We start from the raw sequence: 25,328 nt of genomic DNA, 5'->3' as shown, positions 1-25,328 counted from the left end.
ATAACAGATTCGTGAGCAAATGGAACTTGCTGCAAGGAGAATACGACAATTTGTTCCCATAGCTGTCATTTTTATTCAGACTCAAGTGGCTCCACACTAGAAAATCATATTAGCTTAAAACATGATATGGAACCCACTATACCAAGAGATGTTTCTTGCATATAGGTAATTCCTTACCAACATTCACAACCACGATGGCAGGGGAAAAAATTACCCTAGCTTCTTGACAGAATGACTTAGCATATTTTAGTTTTATAAAAACTAGAATATTATCAAAGATTAATCAAATTATTAAATTGAAATTGTAGTCTACTTTTTAAAGCTTGTTATTACCCTTGGAAAGGAAGAATGCAAACAATGATAAAGCCATCAGACTCCCTGGTATAAAGCTATGTGACTTGTTAAAAGCAACTACACCCAAAAAATACTGTAGTGGTGTTTAGGGTTGGATGCTGAGAATTCTTTTCAAGAGAAAGTATCTCACAGGAAAAAGAATTCAGATGGTATCTTAAGGCTCCTTCACAGCAGGTCACTTTGCATTCCCTACTCCCTTTTAAATGCTATCAACATTACACCCTCTCAACCTTTCCTTCCTCTCGATTTCTCATATTTCTTGGTCTGTTCCCTTTGTTGATTTCAATCACTTGGCCCCTTCTAATTCCTCCTTGTCTTGAACTTTACTCCTCTCCTTTCTGCCTTACCTGATACACAAAAAGCAAAACTGCTCCTCACATAACAGTCCTGCATTTCTCCAGTGGTGGCACAAAGAAACAATTCTCTCTTCAGACAGGGTTGGGTTACCTAGCAATTTCCCATGTCTTTCTTTTCTCAAAGATTTCTCTCTCTCCCTTTCTTTCTTTCTCCCACTCTCTCTCCCTCTCTCTCTCTCTCTCTGTAAGCATCCAATCTGTGCTAAAAGAATGAGGGTACATTTGGTAGACTTAATCATAAGCAATTTTAAACATTCCCCTAGAATGGTACTCAACATAACTTCTAACATATATAAGTGAAAATGAAATTCAAATCAACAATTACTGAGTGTCTCCCACCTGCTATGCCTCATACTGGGATAAAACTTGGGCTCTGCCTTCAAGAAGAAAACATGGCAGAAATTGTAAAGAAATGCAAGGAATAGCAATCACCTCACAAACATCCCTTTAGCATCACCAATTGCAAAGAAATTCTCAGGATACTGAGCCTCTGTTTCCTCATATTTTAATATTAATATTAATACCATTTAACATGATACCAACACTAATACTTCACAGGATGATTCCCGTAAGAGTCAAACTAGAATGTGTGCGTGAATGTTGATTTATTTTGTTTTTGCAACTTCCTGTGAATCTATAATTATTTCAAAATAAAGTTTTTTTAAAAAATTTAAACAAGAATGTGATTGAATGTACCTTGCAACTGTGTAATTCAATTTCAATTCTATTCAATTATCATTTATTCAGCCAGGTCCTGTGCTAAAGAGATCGGAAATAAACAGGAAATCCATGATTCCTGAAACTAGAGCACCCAAGGGCTGAGGCAGTAGAGAGACACATGAAAAATATAATATAGTGTGATATGTATTGTACTAGTGTAGCAGGACAAGCCGCGGACAAAACCCCTCAGACACCGAGATAGTGAAGGGAATGGCTTTAATCAGCTGGGAGCATCGGCAGGCTAGCATCTTAAAATCCGAGCTCTTCAGGTGCTCAACTTCTGTCCCTTTTAAGGGCTCACGACACTAAGGGGTCCATGTGAGAGGGTCGTGATCAATTGAGCAAGCCAGGAGGTACATGACAGGGGTTGCAAGCACTGGTGGTCACAGTGAAACAGAACAGAATGGGAGGTTTCACAATGTCTTTCCATACAATGTCTGGAATCTATAGGTAACATCAGTTGCTAGGTTAGGGGTCGAATTTTAACTACCAGGCTTAGGTCAGGCAGTCCCAGGCCTGGTTTCGGGTCTGGTTCCTAGGCACCGGGCTACCTGCCTTTAGTTTTGCTTCTCTTTCCTTTTCTGAGCATAAAACAATATAAAACAATATGAGAGGGTCTCTCTCTCTCTCTTCCCTCATTTCCCCGCTTTGAGATTCTCACTTTTTATTTAGTGGGAGTTCTCACTCTTATTTTTGATACTTATGTCTTTTTGTGCAATAGACTGATAGTGATTCATATAGTACACTTGTGTTGACGCATTCTGGGGAACTGAGGTAGTGATGAGGCTTTTTATCATTTGAAGAAGTACAGGTAGCAAACAAGGGAGCAGTAAGCAGGTTTCTATTACTATTATAACTGCTATTATAAGAGTTTTAAATCCTCCTAGTGCTGGGAACCACCTTCTAAACATGGCTTCAGGGTGGAATCTGTGCTACACTTGTACAGGCACATGTGCCAGTTTTTTCATATTTCTAACTATGTCTTTAACTACTTGCCTTTGATTATCTATGTGTAAACAGTAATTAGTGAAGTTAAATTTATTATAGACTTCTCTTTCAGCTGCTAGCAAGTAGTCGAGAGCCAATCTATTTTGATAGATAGCATTTCTTATCTGAGTTTCTTGCCGGGCCAGGATAGTCAAGGCTTGACCGGTTTTATTAGTGATGATTTCTAAAACAGCTTGCAACCGTGTGATTCAGTTGAGCATGGAAATGGGGGTCCGGTATCCCCATGAGCCATCTTGTGCCTAAGTGGCAGGCCTATAATATTGTGTGATTTTTTTAGGAGGCCATTCATCATCTTTTTAATTACCTATGGCTACGTTTTGATTTTCATGGGAAGCACAGACAGGGAAGCCCAGGAGTTCGCCTGTTTTTATGGCCAGTAGGAAGACAGATGGTTTAATAGTGCAAATAACACAACTACCTGTCCACTGGTCAGGCAGCTTAGCATAGGCTCTATGTCTACATATCCGGTATAGCCCAGTGGAGGCCGTCCAGCCTGGGTGGGATTCTGGGTGGGCCCAAACAGTCTGCAACTTTGGAAATTTACTGAATGGATTTTTATCTGTATGGTTTAAACTCCACCATGTAACTGTTTTTGTGGTACCATTATACCGTTTTTGCCCTAGCCAACTAAGTCATCCTACAGAATGAGTGAATTCTTTCCTTTTAAACAGATAATGTTTAAACTGTTCCAGAATATAATATTGTCCAATAATTGAGACTTTTAGAACCTAGAAATGATCAGGGTGATTCTTTAGGGCCAGGAATTCATCAGGAACTGGGTCTGTAGGCACTAATTCTCAGGCTTCTTATGGCCACTGATCTCCTATTACAGTTCTTCCACACACATAACATTTAGAGACTGGGCTACATACCTTGGATAGAATAGTATTACACAAACAAGTTTCTTTCAGAGTCCTGGTACACTTATAATAACCATAAAATAATAGGACTGTAGCAATCTTTTGTCCTACTTCAGTGACTTGATGTATATATTGGGAACAGTCCTTAGTCTGAGGAAGGTCAGTTGAAGTCCTTACTGTACAAGTCCAAATTTTAAGGAAAATGAGTCCCGTGATGAGTTTCCTCATGCTTCGGCCGTGCGTGGACCAGTCAACTTCTGGGTGTGACTAGGGCTTGTCGTCTTCTTCAGAGTCACTTTGCAGGGGTTGGCAAAGCTGCTCCCATCCACATACCGCTCACAGTCTACTGATGTTTGAGGATGGTCTAGGAGGCTGGGCCTGCTAGAATAAACTGAGTCCAACACCTCTACACAGTTATGTTCAACTGGGCTCTCTGATACCAGGTGGTGGAGTTTAGGGCATTGCAAACTTCAATGGATATGTGGGGATTTTCACATAGCAAGCTTTGGTACTTGGTTAGTCTAGCATTTGTTAACCAGTGATGTCTTTTGGTAGTCATTAAAGTTACCACAGCATGGGGGGCCTTTATATTCAGGTTTTGCCTAAGGGTTAGTTTATCTGCTTCTTGTGCTAACAGGGCTGTTGCTGCTAGGGCCCTTAGACATGGGGGCCAGGCTTTGGAACCCCATCTAGTTGTTTTGAGAGATAGGCCACTGGCCTTGGCCACGGCCCTACAGTCTGGCTTAAAACTCCAACTGCCATTTTTTTCTCTTTCTGACACATAGAGTGTAAAGAGTTTTGTCAGGTCAGGTAGCTTCAGGGCTGGGGCCAACATGAGTTTTTCTTTTAACTCATGAAAAGCTCATTGCTGTTGGTTGTAATAGATGTGATTTATCTAATCTACATTTTTATTAACTGTCACCCACCAAAATATGGATTTAAATCCTATAACTATTTGATTTTAAGCTTTAAATTGATCTGATATTCCTTGCAGGGCTCCAATTGCATCTAAATAGATGTGAGAGTTGAAAGACCTTTAAGGGGCTTCTCTCGCTTTACGATGTCTTTTTTTTCCTCTGGTTGATGAAATGCCAGGGTGAAAGGGATAGCCAAATGGACTAAAGCACAAGTCCCACTCCAGTTATTCAGCAGAGCGCCCAGTAAAGGTCCACCACAAAATCACCACACATCCACTTGGGGATGAACAAGGGCTGACTGATTGATAAGCTTTTGAAAATTCTTAAGCTCATCGCATCCCTTCAGGTCTCCAAGGAATGCTAAGTTTCCTCCCTGTCGTGAGAGACACGAAGTGAACTTAGTGTTGGGAGATGGAGGCTGGACGGCCCTCTGGGGCTGACCCACAGGGTGCCGGACTTTGGGATATAGCAGAGAGAGCTTGGCATGACTTATTATTCCAGGCTGTAGAATCCTGGAAAAGAGCTACCATGCAGCCCACGCCTTGTTGACTGGAGGACCTCCTTAGTGGAAAGGGGACAATCTAGGCCTCTGGCCTGCCATGTGCACAAGCATAACAATTGCTTTTGTTTAACCTGCAGATGGAATATTTGATCCATTTCAACCAGGCATTTGTATCTTGGTATGCTGTCTTAATTTGATGAGATTAAGATGTAGGATGATAAACAGGTGATTAAAGAATCCCTCATGAATACATTAATACTGTTATTACTGGATTGGGTTCCCGATAAAAAGGATAAGTTTGGCCCAATTTTCTCTCTGTGTCTTGCATGCTTGCTTACCATTCCCCCTTCTGCCATGGGATAATGCAACAGGAAGGCCCTCACCAGATGCCAGTGCCATGCTCTTGGACTTTCCAGCCTCAAGAACCATGAGTCAAATAAATTTCAATTGTTTACAAGTTACCCAGTTTGTGGTTACAGCAACCCAAAATAGACTAAGACACAAAATGTAGTTTATGAAGACCTAGGCCAATTAAATACTCCACCAAAACAGGCTCTGTGAAAATTCATGTCTTGGAAAATACTGCATACTAAGGCATATTAACACATCAAAGTTATGAATCATCCTGCAGGAAAGAAATGGTTTATAACTTTGTCAATTCTGGCATTTGATCACAATGCCAGTTTTTACTTAACACCTATTAATCTACCATGGAACTAAAGTTTCACATAACATACTTTGGGAAAAGCTACTCTAAGCTGCTAGAAGATAATATGGATTTGGAATGTTGAAAGGGACATGAAAACAAGATTTGAGTAAGATAAATTGGAAGTAGTGTGCAGGGATATTAAAGCGGAAAGAGCCTAGAAGCTGAGAGCCCCGCTAGGAAGCTACTTTAGCAATCCAGGTCTGAAGTGATAGAGGCTTGCACTTGGGTGGGAATGGGGCAGAAAAGGAAGATGATGATCCATTTTATGGAAAAGTGTGTGCATATTTAGATTCTAAATAAAAAATAGTAGTAGAAAACTCCAAAGTTTGGAGATTGGTAGGTGAAAGACTAAATAGCCACCAAAGGAAAGGCTGATTCAGGGGCAAAATGTGATGTGTTCAGTTATTGATATGTTGGGTTTACAATCATGGTAGAAAGAGGTCTGTAAGAAATACCTAGTCATTTTTGGAATTATGAGGCTTGTGTGAAAGACGTCAAAATTATAGACCAATTTGGAAATCACCAGCACTGGGATGGAAACTAAGTCATAAGATTAAATTCTTACTCTCCTCCCCATTTCCCTCAGCCAGACCAATCCCTTCTCTTCGCAAGTGGCTTCATTTTCAGGGGCATGCTTCCTCGATCAGCCTCCAGTTCCCACAAAGAAGCACTTTTAATTATAGTCATTCCTGAACGCAGCTCTGCGCTCTATTGTGGTAACCATGCACCATCAGCAGGGAGTTTACAAATATAAGCCCTGGAAGGAGTTCCTTAGATATACAAGGAAAATTAACTTTGGAATGTTACCACATTTACGGAACACAAGTCAACTAGAGACAGAAATATTCTGCTCTCCTTATTACATGCCAAACCATTGGCACGTACCCTCTCCTGCAGAGTCTCAATATTATATAATCCCAAAGCTGAAGGTATCCATACACAGTAGGTTTTAGACAAATTTCATAAGCTAAAAATCATGCACTATTCTGGAAGCTTGTACTTATGAAAAAAATGTTTGCACACTGTCAATCAATTCTGCAAGGACTTACAAAGAGTCTTCTGTGTACTTAGCCCTAAAATGACCCATGGTCTTTCCCTTTCTCCTCCACACTGGACCTCTGGAGTTGCACAGTCCCATATTTGAATCCTGTCAGCCCTATGGGCCATATGATTCTGAACAGGTTACTTAACTGCCCTGGGCCTTGGTTTTCTCACCTACAAAAATACGATAAAAATACTTTATTCATTTGTTTATGCATTCATGCACGCATTCATTCAGCAAATACTTTTCAGCTCCCACTTACAACTATACCAAGTCTTGGGCATTCTCACAGTGGCAAAAGAAACAGGCATGGTCCCTAAAGGCAGGGAGCTTAAATCTTACTGGGTTTTTTAAAAAATCAAATGAAGTAATGTATGCAAATTACAAGGTACAGTGGTTCATTCAAAAAAGGCACTCAATAAACACTAGTTCCTTTCTTTCCTATAGATCAGAGGACATAAAATCAAGTGCCTATGGTGGCCAACATAAACATGTGCAGCAGTGGCAATGTGATATGTGACTGTGGCAAAGTGATATGGAGAACTCATGACTTCATTAAAGGGTAGAGACCCAGTCAGCATCGGCTGATTGTTTCCAGAAGCGGATGCAGATTAAGTGTTCTCCCAGTTTTCAAAAGAGAAGCAGGAAATATCCCTATATTTAAATGCTGACAACTAATTTCAATTCCTGGGTGGGCCAAATAAAATACATCTAACCTAGGGGCTGCCAGTTTGCAACCTCTAAACAAGCTAACCCCAAGAAGGCAAGGCACTTGGATAACCCCCAGTTTTCAGGACTCTTTGGAGCATGATGCAGGAAGACTAATGGACCCTCAAGTAAAATCCTTATTTCACTCCAGCTTGGTCTCAATCAATCGGCATAACTCTCTTCATGCTCTGCTGAAACAGGAACCTGGAGTGACAGGATCTTTATCACCAGAGGAAAGAAAAATCTCACCATGGGTCATCAGCTTGCATTATAGAAATGGATATAAGGGCTAGACAGGAGGAAACAGTGAAAAGGGACCCCAACAGAGAGCAGTGAAGCACAAGCAGTTCAGGCACCAAATTGTGCTGATCGGATTTAAAGGCATCCACCACAGGGACAATCACAAATACACCAGGAAGATGCTGCCAGCACTTTCAGGTGATATTTTCTAGGGTGATATTCACTGGTTTTACTGCTTCCTTTGTCTCTGACTCATTCTTTCCAGTTCAATCTATTTTGTTTATAGATTTAATATCTGGCACTATTCCTCCAAAGAGCTCATGATTTCCCTCTGTGCTCTCTTCCCCTCCTGCTTCAGAGCAGGCCAGATGGAAAACCAAATAATAAACAGTGACAGATGTAAAAAGATACAGATATTTGTATTACTTTGGTTTAAGGCCCCAAATGAAGCTGGTCCAATAGACTATTAGAATGGAGCTGCCTCATCCCTTCCAGAAAAGTCTAAGCATTATTAACTCTGACATTCACCTGGCTTTATAAACCCCAGTAATTATAATTGTGCTAGAGACTCGCATGCCCTCCTTTAATGTGTTTCTCTTGTTCAGCCATAGAAGGGTAACTGAGGATTCCATGAGTCAGAGATGACCCTGACAGACCTGAGTCATCCCAGAAGTCCATAATATGCTCTGGGAAAACTAACATCCAGTAGTTTTTTCACTTGCTGGGAAGATCTAGAAACAATGAGTACCCAGTCCCATTTCTTGATGTGCACAAGAGCCCTGTGGAAGAGATGTTGGACTCTGCCCACAATTGAGATATACAACCCTGTATGATGGACTGGCAGTTCCTTTAAAAAAAAGCCTAGCCAGGACTATTAGAAGAGACAATAGGTCCACTAAAAGAAAATCACCATGAATGAAGGAGTCTGACATCCTGGCTGCTATAACGAAATGCCATAGACTAAGTAGCTTAAGCAACAGAAATTTATTTTCTCACAATTCCAGAGGCTGGAAGTCCAAGATCAGGGAGCCAGTACAGTTGGGTTTTGGTGAGGGCCTTCTTCCTGGCTTGCAGTAAGTGTGCTCACATAGCAGATTGAGACAGAGAGAGAGAATGGGAATCTTCCTCTTCTTATAAAACCAGAGTCCTGTGTGATTAGGACACCACCCTTAATACCTCATATAACCCTAATTACTTCCTAAACACCCTTTCTCCAGATAGAGTCACATAGCAGGTTAGGGCTTCAGCATATGAACTTGAGGAGGGGAGGGAAACACAATTCAGTCCATAGCAGTGGGCTAGAGAGAGCAGCACAATGTGGACACTGAAGGTTCCCAGAACAGTTGCCTGATTATCCCCCAATTCAGTAGGATTTTCTTCCCTACCCTCCACACTCAAGTGCTCCTTTGCTCTGGGAAAGAGGAGCTTAAAGCATGAAGAAGAAAATGTGTCCCTAGGGCTCAGGAGCTCAGCTATAGGAGCCTCCCCTGAAATAAATACCCAGGAGAAGGAAAATGTTTTCCAGCTGCTTACAGCTGTGGAAGAATACTGGAGATTGGTATTCTGGGGGGAAAGTGTTGGGAGAAGAGGTCAGCAGCAACACAGGCTATGCTGTGGTCCCTACCTGAGAAGGGTGCAGGTCAGCACCCAAAGGAGGCTGGCAGACAACTTGGTCAACAACTTGGGCCACTGATTGCTACGTTTGTTTGTTTGCGTTATAGAGATGGGGTTTCACCATGTTGGCCAGGCTGGTCGTGAACTCCTGACCTCAAGCAATCCACCCACCTCGGCCTCCCAAAGTGTTGAGATTACAGGTGTGAGCCACCACACCAGGCCGGGGCCACTGATTTCTAGACTGACTAGGCTTTCTGGTAGACATGGATTGAAGCACGGCTGTAAATGTCACATTTGTCTTCACCAGTGGGTAAGGCCAAGAGACATTTGTGCTACCGGCATTCTCCTAACACTCTACAGATCACCAACTCATAGAATCATCTTATCCTAAACTGCTAGAGAATCTAGATACAGGCTTTACTAACACTTTGCTGACAACAGTAATTTTTGCTGAAGTTTCAATTAAAAGTCAAACAGGAAAGCTAAAAATCAGGCCAGGGGTGATGGCTCACACCTATAATCCCAGCACTTCAAGAGGCCGAGGCGGGTGAATCACCTGAGGTCAGGAGTTGGAGACCAGTCTGGCCAACACGGCAAAATCCCATCTCTACTAAAAATACAAAAATTACCTGGGCGTGGTGGCGCATGCCTATAGTCCCAGCTAATCAGGAGGCTGAGGCAGAAGAATCGCTTGAACCCGGGGGGCAGAGGTTGCAGTGAGCTGAGATTGCGCCATTGTACTCCAGCCTGAGAGACAAAGCAAGACTCCATCTTAAAAAAAAAAAAAAAAAAAAAAAAAAAAAGGAAAGCAAAAAATCACTTTGATTTTATTTCATGAGAATGAAAATGACTTTCATGGGAATCTGAGCTTGGTGGTACTCTACACATATGGCTGCAAATAGCCTGTACCTTGCCAAATGTCACAGGAACTTTTCAGTACTTATATTTCTTGACTTCTCTGGCAGCTGCTATTGTTGACAATTTCTTCCCTGATATTCTCTCTTCTTTTGACTTCTTCCTCTGGTCTCTCTGACCATCTTGGTATACCACAGGAGGCCCTGATGCCAGTGAAGAGGCAGTAAGAAAAGAAAACACAGGAACATGTACCTATGGCACAGCAAGGAATAAAGTGGCCTTCAGTGCCTTAACTTAGACTCTTGAGGGCTTTCCCCACCTGAAAAACAGTGAATTGAAGATCAGACTTGAGAAAGGCTGCACTGACCCTTGAACTTTGGTTACGACTCCATGATGAGGCAGAAGAACCTCCAGAGTGTACTCATTCGCTTTTATTATTCTCATTTCCTGTGCCTGTTGTGCTGATTACTTGCAGGTTTCATAGCAAGCTGAAAGGAAAGCAACCTCAAACTTGTCCAACTGGTCATTCTTGCCAGGCTTTCACCCCAGACTAGCCCATTCTGGGCTGTTCGGGCACACTACGCCTCTTCAGTCTTCTCAGTGGACTCCTTGTGCCCCGGCATCCTCTACTCAGCTCTTAGTACATCTCCCATAAGCCCTTCAAACTGCACACATGCAAAATTGAATTTTTTATCTTCTTCCACAGTCTGATCCTTTTCTCATATTCTCCTTTTTGCTCAACTGTATGTCCATTAATGTAGCTAAACAAGCTAGAAAGCCAAAATCCTGAGTTTCTTCAAATGCATATTTGAAGATACTTTAAGGATATGGAAAAATCATGCTGGCTCTTTTGAAAGACCAATTTTATTACTGACTTGAAGGTGTGATATGTGTTTACAGTTCTCATAGGACTGCTGAATATGTCTTCACTCAGCTTTTCCTTCTCTATCCACACCATGACCTTGGTTCTTACTTACATTGCCATTTTCCTGAACCACTACAACAATCTCTCATCCAGTCTCTCTCATTCATTCTTATAAATGCTGCCAAAGTAATCTTTCCTGTTTCAAGTATTTGTAAATACTTTTTTCTTTTTTACAGAACTCATATATGTTTATTGTAGACATTTTTTTGGCCGGGCGCGGTGGCTCAAGCCTGTAATCCCAGCACTTTGGGAGGCCGAGACGGGCGGATCACGAGGTCAGGAGATTGAGACCATCCTGGCTAACACGGTGAAACCCTGTCTCTACTAAAAAAAATACAAAAAACTAGCCGGGCGAGGTGGCAGGCGCCTGTAGTCACATCTACTCGGGAGGCTGAGGCAGGAGAATAGCGTAAACCCGGGAGGCAGAGCTTGCAGTGAGCTGAGATCCGGCCACTGCACTCCAGCCTGGGCGACAGAGCGAGACTCTGTCTCAAAAATAAAAAATAAAAAAATAAATAAAATAAAATAAAATACAATTTTATATTCACAAAAAAAGCGCAGTAGTGCCAAATATTAGAAATTTTGCTCTTCACGGAAAGTTTGGCAACGAGGCAAATTTCTTGCTGCACATGTGAAAACGTAGGTTGCTGGAATTCCCACGATATTCAAGCATTTTTTTTTTTTTTAGTATGTTAAAGTGTAATATTTTTCTATTTTTAAATTTTTTTAATTTTTATATTTTTTAGAGATTGGGTCTTGCTCTGTCACCCAGGCTGGAGTGCAGTGGTGAAATCATAGCTCACTGCACCCTTGAACTACTGGGCTCAAGTGATCCCCCATCTCAGCCTCCCAAGTACTTGGACTATAGGCACTTGCCAGCATGCCAGGCTTGTTTTTCTATTTTTAATCATTTTGTTCATTAAACATGCTATGATGTTGCCATTTTGGGTTGTTATTTTGTTCCTCTTTCATTTTTTATTTCACCAAATTATTCCCCCACCAGAAGTGAATTTCGGGTAGGTATATCTTGGGGGTCTTTTGACCCAATTAAATGAGCATGTTCAAGAACTGATGGTCTAGATGCCTCCAAATCTCCCCACCCCAAGCCTAGGTTTGCTTCCTAGATTTCCTACATTGGCTAACTCATAAGGAGAGCTGGTAAGTTACTGACTATAAGATGATCAGATGCTTGAAGGGAGGAATAAGAATAGAGCAACTAAAAGCAATTTTTTTCTTTTTTTCTTTTTTTTTTTTTTTTGAGATGAAGTCTCGCTCTTCTACCCTAGGCTGGAGTGTAGTGGCGCAATCTCGGCTTACTGCAACCTCCGCCTCCTGGGTTCAAGCGATTCTCCTGCCTCAGCCTCCCAAGTAGCTGGGATTACAGGCGCCTGCCACCACACCCGGCTAATTTTTGTATTTTTAGTAGAGGCAGGGTTTCACCATGTTGGCCAGGCTAGTCTCGAACTCCTTACCTCAGGTGATCTGCCTGCCTTGGCCTCCCAAAGTGCTAGGATTATAGGCAGGAGCCACTGTGCCCAGCCAACTAAAAGCATTTTGAGGAAAGATGACAGGGAGGCTCAAAGACTCACTCTCCTCCCAACTCTGTTGCTTTTCTTGTTTCTTTGTTTTTGAGACAGGGTATTGCTCTGCTGCCCAGGCAGGAGTGCAGTGGCATGATCACGGCTCACTGCAGCCTCAATTTTTCAGATTTAGCCTCCAAAGTTGCTGGGACCACAGGCATGCACCACCATGCCTGGCTGGTGAGCAAGCATACATCTATGTATAATTTTTTAAGTAATAATTTTTTTAATTTGTAGAGACAGGGCCAACTCTCAGTTTTTGAAACATTAGTCTTACATTACAGAAGAATATATGCAGCACTCTGCTAAATATCAGCAGGGCTACGAGGTCTGAGCTACCAATGAGCCTAATCTAAGCATAAACAAGGCTGGTGAGAACTACAAAAACACTATTCTGTTCTCAGCCCAAGCTACTCAGCCACTGACCTGCAGATTCATACTCTTGATTAGGACATGAAAGACTAGCAGAAAACAGGAGACAGATCTTCCTATGAGAGTTACTATCCAAGGAAACGAAGACATCTGTACAATTGATTCTGGTGATGGGTTCAAAGCTTCTTATTTTCCCATCTAGCCCTAGGAAGTCACGCTTTTAAAATGTATGGGATTTACCTTGACAAACAAAGCTTATCACCAGCCCAGCTTGCATTTCAGCAGGGATTCTGTAATGTTACCAGCCTGAGAAAGAACTGATCTACTGAGTAATACATTTCCATTCCCTTATGGAGGAAGAGAAGAGAAAATTGGCTAAATCAGTACTACTTGATTTTGCTCACATTTCTACTACCAAGAGTAGCATGGTTACTCACCAACAGGCACTAGAAACACCCACACACTCACAGACATGTACCACCAGGCATTTGTTGGGCTACAACCTAATGAGCTTGCCATTTTCAATCATCTAAGCTCCTCATTATTCGGTAGCACCAAAATTGGATTCACCGCAACAGTAGAATTTTATGTGCAGTACTAAGTCAGCTATGAATCACAAATGGTTACATTTCATCTAAGACAAAGCTCCAAAACCTTTTCTCTGCACATTCTCTGGTAGGTGAAATGACATCTATGAGGGTCCCTTGCACACCACAGTAAGGGTAGCAGAGAATATGCAATGACTAAGGAAGAGATAAAAGAAGAAAGGGACAAAGAGTGAAAAGAAGAGTGAAAAGAAAAGGGAGAAAGACTAAAAGTAATCAAACATTTAAAAAGACAAATGTGCCTCCAGAATCCGCGAACCCCCATAGGTGTCGCATCCCCAGCCTGCCGCCAAGGCTGCCTACAAATTGGTGCTGATCCAGCACACGAGAGTGTATGGAATCTGGAAAACCACTTCAGCGGCTGGTACAACACCGACCTGAGCCCAGCGGGCCATGAGGAGGTGAAGTGCAACAGGCAGGCGCTGTGAGAAGCCGGCTGAGTTTGACATCTGCTTCACCTCAGTGCAGAAGAGAGTGATCCAGACCCTCTGGACAGTGCTAGATGTCATTGATCAGACGTGGCTGCCAGTAGTGAGAATTGGTGCCTCAATGAGCGGCACTATGGGTGTCTGACCAATCTCAATAAAGCAGGAACTGTTGCAAAGTATGGTGAGGCCCAGATGAAGATCTGGAGGCACTCCTATGATGTCCCACCACCTCTGATGGAGCCCAACCATCCTTTCTACAACATCAGTAAGAATCACAGGTTTGCAGACCTCACTGAAGATCAGCTACCCTCCTGTGAAAGTCTGAAGGACACTATTGCCAGGGCTCTGCGCTTTTGGAATGAAGAAATAGTTCCCCAAATCAAGGAGGGGAAACAGGTACCAATTGCAGCCCATGCCAACAGCCCCCAGGGCATTGTCAAGCATCTGGAGGGCCTCTCTGAAGAGGCTATCATGGAGATGAACCTGCCCACTGGTATTTCCATTGTCTATGAATTGGACAAGAACTTGAAGTCCATCAAGCACCTGCAGTTCCTGGGTAATGAAGAGACCATGCGTAAAGCCATGGAAGCTGTGGCTGACCAGGGCAAGGCCAAGAAGTAAAGGCCAGCAGGCAGGCTACTGTCCCCAGGGGCGCCCTCCCTGCCCATCGCATCGCTCTGCCCCTCCCTCCTGCACATGTCACACTGACCACATCTGTAGGCATCTTGAGCTGTAATTGCAGATGGGGACCAGTGGCTCCCATTTTCATTTTAGCCATTTTGTCTCCTGCACCCCACTCCCTTCATACAATCTAGTCAGAACAGCACTTCTAGGGCACGGGTTCTCAGCCCAAGCTGTGGAAAAGCTCCTCTGTTCCAAGAGAGTCTAAAGGTAGTGACCTGGGTTTTTACAAGTGCTTTGTTTACTAAGGACTTGTGGGGAGGAACCATGCTAAGCCATGACCATTGAAGCAAGACAGCCTGTCTGCCCCCAGGAGCTAGTCCTGTGCTCTTAGGTAGTTAAGCCACTGCCTGGGGGCTCCAGTCATTCCAGTGGAAGATGAATGTAACCTGCATGGTGATGTGACAACTGTTTCTTCCCTGACCCCAGAGAAGCTGGCTCTAGAAGGTTGGGATCAATCCTGAATTTAGTTTATGTGTTACATTTACTTTTATTTTTTAAAAAAGGTATAGTATATATAAATAATACAAAACAATAACCCTTCTGGGATTTCTCGTGGCAGCTGAAATAGTCCTATATATGGTCATCAGAAAATAAGCCATTCCTCACACCGATATGGGATAAGCTCCTTGACCTCTGAGGGTTAGAAGTGCTTCCTACTGTGTGTTTTGGAATCCCTCCCCAGCCGTGTTTCGTGACAGTGAAATGCCTCTTGGTCTTGTCCAAGTGTATCTTTCTCTGACTGATTTCTGAATCATGTTCTAGTTGCTTGGCCCTGACACATGGGTCCAGTGTTCATTTGAGCATAACAGTACTAAATCCTTTTTCCTGATCTGTATAATAAAGGAGTGATGTGCAAAAAATGAAAGAAAGACAAATGTGAATAATTTCATTTATTACAGCACTCAGTTGCTATAGGTTATATTTATTGAGTGCCATCTACTCTATGTCAGACACTGTCCTAAGTGCTTTATGTGCATAATTTAATTCAGTCAACACATATTCATTGCACATCTTGTGTGTGCCAGGCACTTTTCTAAGCCAACAATATTTTGTAGAGAACAAAACAGATGAAAATCTCCTTCTTGGAGCTTACATTTCAGTAGGGAAGGTCTTATTTAATCATTACAACAAGGAAAAGAGATAGGAAAGACAAGGAGAGAGGGAAAGGATATGTATGGACAGAAAAAGAGAATTTAGGGAGGGGAATGCAAAGGAGAAGAAGGTTAAAGTATCATCTTCAGGGCTTTGAGATGCTAGATGAAATGGATAAGTCCCTGTCCATGCCTCAAACTCTTCAACATAATGGCTAGGAAGGTCCCAGTACAATGGATTTAGTGAAAAGTCTGAGTTGTAAATACCTTTGAAGAAATAGGCTTCCACATTATTTCAAATGTAGATGGTAATTTGAGGTGCTAACAAAGTCTTTCTGAATAGACTTTCTGAATAGTCTTTCTGTTTTGACAAAGAGATCAGACACATTTGTAATAAGCAGTGTTCATTTGCACATGTAACTCTTGTTTCTTCCAGCTATTCTGGTAAAAGGGAAAAAAAAATCCGTGGTCTAAGAAATGATGAGCCAGCTAGCTGGCAGAATTTCTCACCAGCACCAACTGTAATATTAATAGATACCATTAACTGAGAACTTACTATTTGCTACATAACAAACTATCCCAGAACTTAGTAGTTTACCACAATGATTTATTATTTCTTGTCATCCTGGGGGTTGGCAGGTGAGTTCTGGGCTCACCCAGGCCTGTTCATGTGACTGTAGTCAGATGGTGGGCTCTGCTGGGATGCTGGCTCCCTCATGCCTCTTTTTCCATGCGGTCTTTCAACATGCAAGAGTCTAGGCTGGGCTTCTTTACATAGAGGCAAGAGCAGTCCAAGAGAGGAAAAAAGAAAGCTCTTGCAACCTAGACTTGGAATTAGCCAATGACACATCTGCCACATTCTAGGAGGTCAAAGCAAATCATAAACCCAGCCTAGATTCCACCTCTTGTAGAAAGCTATAATGATACTTGCAACCATGAGAAGAATTGTTGAAAAACCTCTGTAGGCAATCTACTTCATTTGCCATGTGCCAGAAACTTTACCTTATCTCAGTGAAACTTCCCAGCAATTTATGGGATAGTTACCATTTTATCCCTATTTTCCAGTCAAGGAAAATGTTCCTGAAAGGCTAAATATCCTTTTGCAAGTTGGTGGAAGATCTAGGATCAAGCTTAATCACCTTAGAGTTCCAATTCACAAGCATCCCTCAATATGAAGGTCAGTAGAGCTAAAGGGATTGAACTCCACATTCCCTCCTCCCTGAGGGAAGAAGAAGAGCCTAGTACAGTCACATGTTGCGTAACAAAGTTTTAGTGAATGCATGGACCGCATATACAAAAGTGGTCCCACAGGATTATAATACTCTATTTTTCCTGTACCTTTTCTATGTTTAGATACACATATACTTACCATTGTGTTACAATTGCCTACAGTATCCACTACAGTAACATACTGTCAGGTTTGTAGCCTAGGAGCAATAGGCTATATCAAACAGCCTACGTGTTGTCAAATTATACCCCAGTTAACAGACAGAATGGACTCCCTGTGGCTCAAAAGTAAAAACAGACCCAAGGGGCCATGGAAGGGTAAGGGAGTAGTCAAGCTCTTCATGTCCTTGGAGAATGTTGCAAAACCTGTTTTTCTGCAACCAAGTCAAAGAAGAGTTCCTGGAAACAACGGCAGCTGGGAATTTCCCAGTTGACCACCAAAAGACCACCTCCTACCAACTGACATTTGGGATTTTAAGGCCATCTAATTGAGATTCTGTTCCTGACTCCCCTGAATGTCCTCCCCTGCCCTGCAGTTTTTGCCTTGATAATCTCTAACTTTCCGCCCTGCTTGGAGTCCACTGTTTTATACCTGGGGCTGCATTTCTCCAATCTGCAGATTGTTTTTTACAGAAAATAAAACCCTCCCTTTTTTCTCCACAGTTGTCATGGCCTTTTTTATTTATTTATTTATTTTGAGATAGCGTCTCACTCTGTTGCCCAGGCTGAAGTGCGGTGGCACAATCTCAGCTCACTGCTGCCTCCACCTCCCAGCTTCAAGTGATTCTCCTGCCTCAGCCTCCTGAGTTGCTGGGATTACAGGCATGCACCACTACACCTGGCTAATTTTTGTACTTTTAGTAGAGATGGGGTTTCACCATGTTGACCAGGTTGGTCTCAAACTTCTGACCTCAGGTGACCCACCCACCTCAGCCTCCCAAACTGCTGGGATTACAGGCATGAGCCACCATACCCAGCCTCATGGTCTTTTGTTAACAGTGTGTAGTTGGCTATACAGTCTAGGTTTGTGTTAAGTACACCCTATGATGTTCACACAATGACAAAATCACCTAATAGCACATTTCTCAGAACATATCCCCTTCTTTGAGCAATGCAGGTCTGTAGTTAAGAGCTCTGCAGCTGGTGTCAGGCCACCTTGGTGTGCATTTGAATCTTGGCCCTAAGTCTCATCAACTCTGTGACTTTAGTCCAGTTAGTTAGCCTCAATTTCATCACCTGTATAACACAGCTAATAAGAATATCTAGCCCCATAGACTATTATGTGACATACACGTAAAACTCTGCCTCAACTGAGTATGTGCTCTGGAAATGTTGATTTCTGTTGTTCCCTGAGTGTCCTGATTGGTTTACCCTAAATCAAGCAGTACTACAGTCCCAAGGCCACAGTCTCTAGGGCTGTTGCTGATGCTGAGACTATGTGGCTTTATCATCATTATCTCTGGTGATCTTGCTGCTGATTCTGCCTCCCAAATTGGCCCCGTGTTGCTGCTGCAGTGACCACTGCTGAGGGATCCTGTCCCTTTCTTTGCTCATTTGTTGTGCTTTCTGCTTCCTGCAGCGGCCCCTTTGTGCAGGAGACCTGGTGGCTATCCATGTTTACCTACAACATTCTCCCTTGTCAGTGCTCTTCTCTTTCCTCTGATTTCACAAAGGGAGGAGGGAATGAAAGTTTTCCAGATTCAAGATATTCGCTGTATTTGACTCCTATACTAACTTAATTTGTGTTTTCTGTGCTTTGCAAGAGCAGTGTTTCAGCAGGAGTAACCACTAGGTGGCAGGAGTGCCGCATTCTCCAGCTCATGACCTTCTTCCAGTAAACTCGGTTACAAGGATACAGTTCCTTTCCAAACGAATGAGCTGCTTTTAAATCAACTTACTTATCAATATGAAATTCAAGGAGAAGAATAAATTTCATATACATTCCCTTGAAAATTTACTGTGATGGCACTAAGTCCTCCAGCAAGTTCTCACAGGGGTTACGTTACTACAGCGGTTTTATGGCCTTTGGCTTAAAAGGGCACGGGAAAAGTAAATAAGCCTCTGCTTGCTTAGGGCACAGCCAAAGCTGATTGTATTTCCCCTTAGTTGTTAACACCTGACAGGACAAAGGTCCTCCGGGTTAAAGGTTCATGGACTCCTAGGCTATTATTTCATTAAGATTATATTAATAGATACATCTCTTATTTCCCAATGAGGTCCCAAAAGGTTTTCTTGAGGGAGATGGAATTTCAGTAGCGTACTGAATGAAAAGCAGGTGTAGGGGCATCCTTCTTTCAGTTACATCCCCACAGGAATCCAACTGGCCAAGTGGGATCTTCTTTTAACAAAATAGATTGGGGAGTACAAGGAAGAGAGGAGAGGTAAAGGCCACGAGTGCTAATGAAACCCTCGTCTCACAGTGTGGGGGATCAAGAGATGCTGTATATAGCTGACAGAACAAAAAGATGTTTAATACTAACATATCCCTTACACTTATAAAGGTAAATTTAATGTAGAGGAACAAACTACATTGGGTTGTAGCTACTATAATGGCAGGAGAAGGGAGGGGAAGACAGGACGGTGGTTATGTTAATAGGCTGAATTTCAAGTACCATAGTAGAGTCCACAGATAATAGCAAAAATTGAAAAAGCAAGAAATGGCACTACAAACATGTCTTTTGGAGCCATGAAGGTAATCACTATAGAAACAAAAAGCAGAAGTGGCTAATGGTCCTTGCCTTTCTCTGCAGGAGAGGAAGGAGGTGGGCAAGGGAGTGGTTGTACTATCTGACTTTCTACCCAGGACCTTGTTTTACTTTTACCTTAAGAATAGGCAAGGAGGCCGGGAGTGGTGGCTCATGCCTGTAAATCCCAGCACTTTGGGAGGCCGAGGCGGGCGGATCACGAAGTCAGAAGATCGAGACCATTCTGGCTAACACAGTGAAACCCCGTCTCTACTAAAAATACAAAAAATTAGTCGGGCGTGGTGGCGGGTGCCTATAGTCCCAGCTACTCAGAAGGCTGAGGCAGGAGAACAGAGTGAACCCAGGAGGCAGAGGTTGCAGTGAGCCGAGATTGCGCCACTGCACCCCAACTTGGGTGACAGAGAGAGACTCTGTCTCCAAAAAAAAAAAAAAAAAGAATATGCAAGGATAGGAAGATATTAAGGTAAAACAGATATCTAGGTTCATGGGAACAACCACCTGAGTTCCTTATTTGTGTCACTGTATCTAATATGAATCATCACACTTAATCATTTGCTTGCTTACTCTTTAGTTTAATATAACCACTACTTCCAGTTAGAAAGAAATGAGAGGCTCCGATTTCCACATGTGATGTTACCTGTCTCAAACTGGCATTTTCTAGCAAGATCCACTTTACTCAGTATTTTCCAAGGAAGTCATCCAGTTCTTTCTGATATAAACTAACATACCATTTTTCTTCATAATAAACCAGAACCATAAAGAGCACATGTATCCACTTGTACTTCCTTTGTGACAATTTAGCCTTGTTCTTGGCTATGCATCTGTCAGCAGGACATGGTTTCTCTAAATCAGCAAATCTGCTAGGTCTGACCCTCAAATTTCCTCTCCTTTCTTTTCAAACCCAAATCTAATGCATCAGCAATGATGGCACATCCTTCAAAATAATCCCAGAATTTGACAGTTCTCACCACACCCACCCCTAATATCCTAGTTTGAACTACCGTCATCTCTCACTTGGACCAATGAAATCGCCTAGTAACTGCTTCCATTCCTGCTCCCTAACATTGTCCAGGCAGCAGCCAGTGTGATTGTTTGTTTGTTTGTGTGTTTGTTTTGGTAAGGCATGGTGATAATTTGTGAAACACTGACTTGTATGTTGCACTCATCCCATCTCTCTTCTACCTCTATCCTGCTCACTCCTCTGCAGCCTCACTGGCCACCTGGCTATTCCTAGGCCCTGTTGAGTATGCTGCGGCCTTCTGCCTGGAATGCTCCCCTCCTGGCTATCTAAATAGCTTGCTCTGTTGTTTCATTCAGGGTCTACTTTGTCACCTTATCAAAGAGGCTTTACCTGACCACCTGACATACAATAGGCATATTCCTTCACCTCTCCAGCACTGTCTACCAACCACCTTGCTTAGTTTTTCTCCATAATGCTTAATTACCATAGAAATGTGATGTATATATTTTCTGTATTATCTGTTTCTTCCATTAGAACACAGGTAATTTATAGAGTAAAGACATTTATTTCTCCCACTTCTGGAGGCTGGAAAGTCCAATGTCAAGGTGCTGGCATCTGGTGATGGCCTTCTTGCTATGTCACCCCATGGCAGAAAGCAGAAGGGAAAGAGAACACACATGAGAGGGAGAAGGGAGCGAAACTCATCCTTTTATCTGGAACCCACTCCTCCAATAATTAACCTACTTCCATGATAACAGCATTAATTCATCCATCTAGGCAGAGCCCTCATGACCTAATCACCACTTAAAGATCCCACTTCTCAGCACTGTTCCATTGGGGATTAAGTTTCAAACACATGAACTCTGGTGGGACACATTCAAACCACAGTAACATACTACTGGTGAACAACACGTGCTAGAGTGATATTTCCTGAACTGTGAGACCTGTTTAAGGGACATAAATTACTTATTTATTTATTTTTATTTTATTTATTTATTTTTTTGAGACAGAATCTCACTGTCACCCAGGCTGGAATACCATGGCACGATCTTGGCTCACTGCAACCTCCACCTCCCAGGCTCAAGCAATCCTCCCACCTCAACCACCCAAGTAGCTGGGACTGCAGATATGCACTACCATGGCCAGTTAATTTTTGTATTTTCTGTAGAGATGGTGTCTTGCCATGTTGCCCAGGTTGGTCTCAAACTCCTGAGCTCAAGCAACCCACCTGCCTCGGCCTCCTAAAGTGCTGGGATTACAGGCATGAGCCACTGTGCCCAGGCTGGGACATGATTTTAGATAGTACAAAGATAGGCATTAAATAACACTGAATCAGCTCTAGAGAATATTTTCTTTTTCATGATTTAATCTCTCTCATTATGTCAAGAAAATCTCATTATTGCTAGTTTGTCTCTAACATTTGTAATTTATATTTATTTATATTATTTTATTTTGGGGGGTGGGTGCAGTGGCTCATGCCTGGAATCCCAGTACTTTACAAGGCCAAGGCAGGCAGATCACTTGAGCTCAGGAGTTCAAGACCAGCCTGGGCAACATGGCAAAACCCCATCTGTACTAAAAATACAAAAATTAGCCAAGCATGGTGGTGTGAGCCAGAGGCTAAGGTGGGAGAGTCACTTGAGCCTGGGAGCCAGAGGTTGCAGTGAGCTGAGATCGCACCACTGCACTCCAGCCTGGGCAACAGAGTGAGACTTCATCTCAAAATATACATACATATTTTTTTTTATTGATAATGGGATCTCACTATGCTTTCTGTCTCTATATATTTGCCTATTCTGGATATTTCATGTAAATAAAATCATGTAGGTATGTATGTGGTCTTTCGTGTCTGGCGTCTTAGCATAATATTTCAAAAGTCCATCCATATTGTAGCATGTATCTGATGGTCTTAAACTCCTAGGCTCAAGTGATCCTCCCACTTCTGCCTCCCAATTAGTTGGGATTACAGGCACACACCACCACACCTGGCTTGATAATTTATCCTTAAAGAATAGAGAATGTTACTCTTCTGGGGAGTATGCAAAAGAAAAAAAAAAAAGAGTATAAAATGGGCCTTACATTAGAGCCTGTCCAAGGAACAGTGTCTGACCAGAATTTAATAACTTTGTTTTGTTTTCATCGTATTTACTCTTAAGGATACTGCTTATTTTAATTATTTGCCTGGTAATGTGTTAATCTCTTTTAAGTCTCCCAGTAAGTTTAAGAGGGAAATGATGAGTTACCCATAAGACTAAAGTTTCCTTTTCCCTTTGTAAAACTTCACAGAACACAAAATTCTCCACTTGAAATTTTTTTTTTTTTTTTTTTTTTTTTTTTTTGAGATGGAGTCTCACTCTATCTCCCAGACTGGAGTGCAGTGGCACAATCCCGGCTCACTGCAACCTCTGCTTCCCAAGTTCAAACGATTCTCCTGCCTCAGTCACTCGAGTAGCTGGGATTAGAGGTGCATGCCACCACACCCAGCTAGTTTTTGTATTTTTAGTAGAGACGGGCTTTCACCATGTTGGCCAGGCTGGTCTCAAACTTTGAAATATTTTAAACTGTAAAATTCAGTGTTTCTTAGTATATTCATAACAATGTGTGACCATCTCTACTACCTAATTCCAGAACATTCTCATGACTTCCATAAGAAACTCTATCCCCTTTAGCTATCACTTGCCAATCCCCATATTTCCCCCAGCCCTAAGCAACCATTAACCTGCTTTCTGTCTCTATATATTACCTATTCTGAATATTTCATACGAATAAAATCACATATGCCTGTGTAACATATGGTCTTTTGTGTCTGGCATCTCAGCATAAGGTTTCAAAAGTCCATTCATATTGTAGAATATATCTGTACTTTGGAAAAACTCTCAAACCATGCTTCTCCTCTGCTCTCACACCAACACAAAAACAGTCATCAACACAGAAGACTTCTGGGACCCCAAAATATGTGGGGATTTCTCCTCATCAGCCAGCAGGCAAGCAATCAATTCTGCAGCAGACACCAGCTGTGTGTTCTCCAATTTCAACACTATCTACCTAGACATAATGTCAGATCCCTACAGGTTAACTGCCCCCACCTCAGATACCAGTTGCAAGTTTGGGTCTCCAGAACTTCTGAACAACAGGCTTTAAGTTGGGGTTTCCATGACCCCCTCTTTGGGTTCAATTGATTTGCTGGAGTGGCTCACAGAACCCAGTGTAACACTTACATTTTCTAGTTTATTACAAAGAATATTACTAAGGATACAGATGAGGAGATGCATAGGGTAAGGGAAAGGGGAAAGGACGCCCATCAGAGGGACAAGGTTCACTGAAAAACCTACTCACAATAAGGTAGATTAATAAAAGAAGAGGTACATAAATTTATTAAACCATGTACACAGGGAGAATCACAGAGTGATTGCCCAATATCCCAATGGGGTTCAGATGCCTACATACCACCTTGAGGTTACAGAAAGAACATGGACTTGGATCCTGGCAAAACAGATTATGGTGGGGGATATAAATTCTATTTAGGGGCAATAAATGGTTACTAGGGAGAATGATTGGATGGGGAACAGAAATTAATTCATTAATAGTTCTCTTTGGAACTTAAATGATCCTCAGGGACAGTCATGATCTTATAAAAGGGTCCATTCAGGTACACTCTCAGTCTTCTTTCCTGTAATGGATAATGAGACAAGGAGGGGAGCAACTGTTCTCCTGGAGGGTCCATCCTATCTTTATGTAGATAGGGAAAAAGTATCTTCCAACTTGATCCCTAAGGGTTTTTAACTCAAAATCCTCATTATACCAGGGAGCCATATTTTGGGATGAAATTCCTCGTGCTCCTTCTGGCCTTTCATGAAGACTTCATTGGTTGCTCATGATTGAAGCATGGACAACCACATCAAAAAGTGATTGAACAAAAAATGTATGCTCTAAACCCAGCAAGGTCTGTCTATTCAGATGCCTCTTGGCCTCTCTGTGCAGCATTCCTTCCTCCAGGGTACGGGGTAGGGCCCTCTCTGGAATGGGTGCCTTATGACCACAATCAGATTAGAGTCTTGCCAAGTAGGCAGGTGAAAGGAGGGCAAGAGAAGGTCAGAGAAAGAGATTCTGTTTACTGTAAAATGGGCTAGGAAAGTTATGAGCTAGGAACTGTGGATGAAAACGAATGTATCATAATATCACGGTACTCCATTCCTTTTTATGATCAAATAATATTCTACTGTATAGATATAACACACTTGTTTATCTGCTCACTAGCTGATGAACATTTGGGTTGTTTCCACTTTTTGGCTAAATCAATAAGGCTGCTAGGCACAGTTGTGTACAAGTTGTTGTTTTTGTTGTTTAGAGATGGGAACTCTGTCGCCCAGGTTGGAGTACAGTGGTGCAATCATAGTTCACTGCAGACTCGAACTCCTGGGCCCAAGCAATCCTCCCATGTCAGCCTCTTGAGTACCTGGTACCACAAGTGAGTGCCACCACACCCAGCTACTTTCTAAATTTTTTATAGAGACAGGTCTCCCTATGTTGTCCAGGCTGTTCTCAAACTCTTGGGCTCAAGCAGTCTTCCCACCTCTGCCTCCCAAATTGCTGGAATTACAGGCATGAGCCAGCATGCCCAGTTTGTGTACAAGTTTTTGTTTGAACACCTGTTTTCAGTCTTCTTGGGTATAAAGCTATTACAGATTTTCCTTGACTTACAGTGGGATTATATCCCAATAAACTCACCATACACAGAAAATATTGTAAGTTAAAAATGTATTATAACCCATAAGCCCATTGTAAAGTCAAAAAAGTGTAAGTCAAACAATCCTAAGTTGGAAATTATCTGTAGTGGAATCAGTGAGTAATATGTTCTATGTTTA

At 42.3% G+C, this 25,328-nt stretch overlaps 1 long non-coding RNA gene and 1 pseudogene across 1 annotated transcript in view; one reads left to right on the top strand and one right to left on the bottom strand.

The window, feature by feature from the left end:
* Positions 1 to 1,561: 1,561 nt before the first annotated feature.
* The window catches only part of LOC140709837 (uncharacterized), a 26,424-nt gene continuing 2,657 nt past the window's right edge, over positions 1,562 to 25,328 (bottom strand). The window contains exons 2-4 of the long non-coding RNA XR_012090595.1: positions 9,940 to 10,137; positions 9,660 to 9,801; positions 1,562 to 8,563 (exon numbers count right to left, since the gene is read on the bottom strand). This is a non-coding gene — a long non-coding RNA (uncharacterized lncRNA). The remainder of the gene's footprint in view (positions 8,564 to 9,659; positions 9,802 to 9,939; positions 10,138 to 25,328) is intronic.
* On the top strand, positions 13,235 to 18,985 carry LOC140709799 (phosphoglycerate mutase 1-like; annotated as a pseudogene).

The sequence above is a fragment of the Chlorocebus sabaeus genome, chromosome 22 (genome assembly GCF_047675955.1).
Source record: "Chlorocebus sabaeus isolate Y175 chromosome 22, mChlSab1.0.hap1, whole genome shotgun sequence".
Classification (NCBI taxonomy): domain Eukaryota; kingdom Metazoa; phylum Chordata; class Mammalia; order Primates; family Cercopithecidae; genus Chlorocebus; species Chlorocebus sabaeus.
This window is presented reverse-complemented; position numbering and strand designations above follow the sequence as displayed.